Genomic DNA, 5,236 nt, shown 5'->3' with positions numbered 1-5,236 from the left:
TAAGAAGGATTATTTATTTCATTATTATCTATGATGTTCAGAGCCATCTTTCTTTAGACCTCATTTTATTTTAGAGTTTATTGTTGTTTATTTGCGAGGGGGAGGGGGGCGGCTGTGTTAGGTCTTCAAACTACACACGGGCTTTCTCTAGTTCAGCATGTGGGAGCTGCTCTTCATTGCGGTGCATGGGCTTCTCATTGTGGTGGCTTTTCTTGTTGTCCCTGGTGGCTTAGAGGGTAAAGCATCTGCCTGCAATGCAGGAGACCCAGGTTCGATCCCTGGGTTGGGAAGATCCCCTGGAGAAGGAAATGGCAACTCACTCCAGTACTCTTGCCTGGAAAATCCCATGGATGGAGAAGCCAGGTGGGCTACAGTCCATGGGGTCGCAAAGAGGCAGACACGACTGAGCGACATCACTTTCTCTTGTTGTGGAGCACAAGGCTCTAGGCATGTGAGCTTCAGTGGCTGCAGCACTTGGACTCAGTAGTTGCCACACAGGTTCAAACCCGTGTCCCCTGCACTGGCAGGCAGATTCTTATCCACTGTACTGCCAGGGAAGTACCTCTATCTTGTTTTATCTTCCTATCTTATATCTGGGTTTTATCTCCAGTTGCTCAGCCCCTAAGACTTTGTAAATAAAGTTCAGCACAATTCAGGCTTAATGAAAACCATCATGAATGTCTGATTCAACTCTCATTTTTGCTTTCCCTTAATGTCATCCCATAAAGTTAATTAATTTCTTGCCAAAAACTTGTGAATATACTTAAATGTTCATTCAGATTCTTTTTCCTCAGCTTTTTGGAAATTTAGAGCAGATGCTTAAATGATCCACTAGGGAAAAGATATCCAGAAATACTTTCAACTTTTACTTAAGAGTCACTTATATAAAATTACTGTGTTCCAGTAACTTTCAAAGTATTCTATAAATATTAAATAATTTACTTCAGGTAGTTTAGTTAGTTAATTAACAGTTTAAGCCTCATGATAAACTTATGGGAAAAGTACCATAGTTCATTTTGAGATGAGAAAACTGATACATCAGTTCAGTTCAGTTCAGTTGCTCAGTTGTGCCTGACTCTGTGACCCCATGGACAGCAGCACGCCAGGCCTACCTGTCCATCACCAACTCCCAGAGCTTACTCAAATTCATGTCCATCAAGTCGGTGAAGCCATCCAACCATCTCAGCCTCTGTCATCCCCTTCTCCTCCTGCCTTCAATCTTTCCCAGGATCAGGGTCTTTTTCAGTGAGTCAGTTCTTCGCATCAGCTGGCCAAAGTATTGAAGTTTCAGCTTCAGCATCAGTCCTTCCAATGAATATTCAGGACTGATTTCCTTTAGGATTAACTGGCTTGATCTCTTGCACTCCAAGGGACTCTCAAGATTCTTCTCTAACACCACAGTTCAAAAGCATCAGTTGATACATGGGAAGATTAAATAACTTACCACATATTAGAGTTAGTTGTGATATGAAGTTAGTATTCAAATTCAAGAAGTATCTGCTTTAAATTCTATGTAATTCCATTCTTCTGATGATATTCCTTGAAGGTTCACACAACACATACACACATGTGCATAGAAACACACAGGTAATAACATCCATTGTGCATCCATTGTGCCTTTTTTTTTCTTTCTTTCTTTCTTTTTTAAATGAGTAAAATTTTTTTTTTATTGTAGTGGTTTTTGCCATACATTGACATGAATCAGCCATGGATTTACATGTGTTCCCCATCCCGATCCCCCCTCCCACCTCCCTCTCCATCCCATCCCTCTGGGTCTTCCCAGTGCACCAGCCCTGAGCACTTGTCTCATGCATCAAACCTGGGCTGGTGATCTGTTTCACCCTTGATAGTATACTTGTTTCAATGCTGTTCTCTCAGAACATCCCACCCTCGCCTTCTCCCACAGAGTCTAAAAGTCTGTTCTGTACATCTGTGTCTCTTTTTCTGTTTTGCATATAGGGTTATCATTACCATCTTTTTAAATTCCATATATATGTGTTAGTATACTGTATTGGTCTTTATCTTTCTGGCTTACTTCACTCTGTATAATGGGCTCCAGTTTCATCCGTCTCAATAGAACTGATTCAAATGAATTCTTTTTAATGGCTGAGTAATATTCCATGTATATGTACCACAGCTTCCTTATCCATTCGTCTGTTGATGGGCATCTAGGTTGCTTCCATGTCCTGGCTATTATAAACAGTGCTGCGATGAACATTGGGGTGCACTGTCTCTTTCAGATCTGGTTTCCTCAGTGTGTATGCCCAGGAGTGGGATTGCTGGGCCTTATGGCAGTTCTATTTCCAGTTTTTTAAGGAATCTTCACACTGTTCTCCATAGCGGCTGTACTAGTTTGCATTCCCACCAGCAGTGTAAGAGGGTTCTCTTCTCTCCACACCCTCTCCAGCATTTATTGCTTGTAGACTTTTGGATAGCAGCCATTCTGACTGGCGTGTAATGGTACCTCATTGAGGTTTTTGCTTTGCATCTCTCTGATAATGAGTGATGTTGAGCATCTTTTCATGTGTTTGTTAGCCATCTGTATGTCTTTTGGAGAAATATCTGTTTAGATCTTTGGCCCATTTTTTGATTGGGTCATTTATTTTTCTGGAATTGAGCTGCAGAAGTTCCTTGTAAGTTTTTGAGATTAATCCTTTGTTTGTTTCTTCATTTGCTATTATTTTCTCCCTTTCTGAAGGCTGTCTTTTCACATTGCTTATATTTTCCTTTGTTGTGCAAAAGCTTTTAGGTTTAATTAGGTCCCATTTGTGTATTTTTGCTTTTATTTCCAATATTCTGGGAGATGGGTCATAGAGGATCTTGCTGTGATTTATGTTGGAGAGTGTTTTGCCTATGTTCTCCTCTAGGAGTTTTATAGTTTCTGGTCTTACATTTAGATCTTTATGCTAGGAATTGTAGTAAAAATCTGCTACTATAGTTTTACTAAGAAAAAAGAACTAAGAAGTGACTAAAGTATGACTTGCCCAATCTAACTATGAAGAAACATCATAAATTTTAAGATTGAACTAGAAAATGACATGGGAAATAAATGAATATCACTGGTAAGATTTGATTGTACAGTCCTTCATCCCCAAACTTTGTCACCTTTATCCATTTTATATATATTAAATAGGAATTATACATATATATTTATATGGGTTTCTCCAGTGGCTCAGTGGTGTATGTGTGTATGGAGATGTATGAATGCAAGAAATAGAAAAATGTCAGCTTTCATAGAGAAATAAAAATGAGATAAAAAAGAATGTTATCAAATAAAAAAAATTAAATGTCAGATCAGTTATCTCAGTCCAAGTTTCCCATGTAGAATTCAACCACACACTCCCCTATCCTGTCTATTTATTGCTGGAATTCTGGTGAATAGAATGATCTCTTTATTAACTTATTACTATTGCTTCATTTTAACCACATTTCTTTCTCTTTTTTTTGTTTCATCAGTTTATTAATCCCCATTTCAGACTTAATGAAATTTTAAAAATATCTGTTGAATTAGATCTCTTCTGTAGACCTGTATTTCCCACTAGATTCATCAGTTGATATAAAGTATTTTGGTACAAGACAGAAGCTTCCAGTTTCCTTGTCAGTATCTCTTACTCATCTCTCGCTGTTGTCTTTACGTGTGAGTGATTAATTACCCCAAAACATAAGCAGATACTACTAAAACAATTCCGTAGTTTTTCTGACAGCAAATAGAGTTGATTATTAGATGATTGCATTAGCACTAATAGCATTCCTGAGTCTGTTTTGCATGAACCAAGGGTTAAGTGCTTATTGGCAAAAGTATGGTTTAATATTCCATGATTATAAAGGTTATAGAGATGTGGAGGATGTGATAAAATTATCAACTTAAGCTAGAGAATATTTGAATGGTTTATCTGTCACCCAGACCTGAGACAAACCTTTATAAAGGGAAAAATCTTTTTGATGACATTTCTTTTGTCACAACCCTTCAACCTGAGAAAATGTTCCTGCCAAAATTAAATCAGGATTCACTTTTTTATCAAATGCCAGACATTCACTTAATGGCCACTAAAGATTGTATGCCCCAAAAGATGTCAAATTTTGTCAGTATGACCATATAATTTGGCTTTATTATTCTCTCTCACTTTCTCTCTCTCTCTCTCCCCCTATATATATATACACACACAATTTCATTTGCTAATTACTTCTCAGTTAATTAGATGATACTGATTGTGAAATCAACTGTATAAAATCATTAGGACAGATAACTGTAATAACAATTTAGTTGAAAGAAAACCTAATTTGAAGCAGCTTAAGAGTATCACTCAGAACAATAATATTTAATAAACAAGGTGCCTATGTTTACTAAATTCAGTTTTGGAGCTATTATTCTCCCTTAAAGACTACTACATATAATGTGCTGTATTATATAGCATGTGACTATAAGGAAAATGAAAACAAACACAGTATTGATATTCTCAGACAATTGTTATGAGAAGGTCAGAAAGCAAAACATATAGGTAATCTGACATTTTCTTAATTATCAGTTGCAGGTGCAAGAGTATGATTTTATAACTTTGACATTCTCTGGAAATAAAATGGATATGGTAAAATTTTTATCTAGAATTTCTTTCTTTTTATGTATTCTTTCCAATAACTTTATATTTATTTTGGTGTTCTGACTGCTTCTCTCTTTTTAAGGTCTAATTTTTTTGCCCAAAATTGTAGATTTTATACACTCACTTTTTGTTTGCTGTTAATTTTCAGTATGGATTTAAGATTGTGATCTTATAGAACAAACTAGAAGGAGATTAACAGCTAAATAGAAGAATAGAACAGCACTGTAAAATAATTAAACTTAATAGGCATATGTCAACACTCTAGTCAACAAAAGCAGACCACACATTCCTCCCCAGTGCCCAATATAGATAACCTATAAAAAATATATCACATTAATAATATAATGAAAAAAATGTAAATTTATATAACCCTCTCAAAAAATATTTCATAGTCTTACTTCAGTTTCTTTGCAGAGTAGTCAAAAATACACTATTAAGTGATGCATAACATGGCATCAGGTTTATACCCTGTAGTTTACTTGACAACAGATTTTGTTGGGTTTTAGGTTAGTTTATAACTTTTGTCATGAATAATACCTGACTGATTTAAATGCAACCTATATGAGTAAAATAATTTCAAATCTTTATCAATGTGTTTGTACTGGGGAAAAAGTACACATTCTTTTTCCTTTATTATT

General features: G+C 36.0%; 1 non-coding gene across 1 annotated transcript; it reads left to right on the top strand.

Annotated features, from left to right (window-relative positions):
- Positions 1-218: 218 nt before the first annotated feature.
- On the top strand, positions 219-290 carry TRNAC-GCA. Its single transcript has one exon. It is a non-coding gene; the product is annotated as a tRNA-Cys (tRNA).
- Positions 291-5,236: the final 4,946 nt, after the last annotated feature.

The sequence above is a fragment of the Cervus elaphus genome, chromosome 15, assembly GCF_910594005.1.
Source record: "Cervus elaphus chromosome 15, mCerEla1.1, whole genome shotgun sequence".
Classification (NCBI taxonomy): Eukaryota; Metazoa; Chordata; class Mammalia; order Artiodactyla; family Cervidae; genus Cervus; species Cervus elaphus.
The sequence above is the reverse complement of the archived record's forward strand: the minus strand, read 5'-3'. Positions and strand labels throughout refer to the sequence as shown.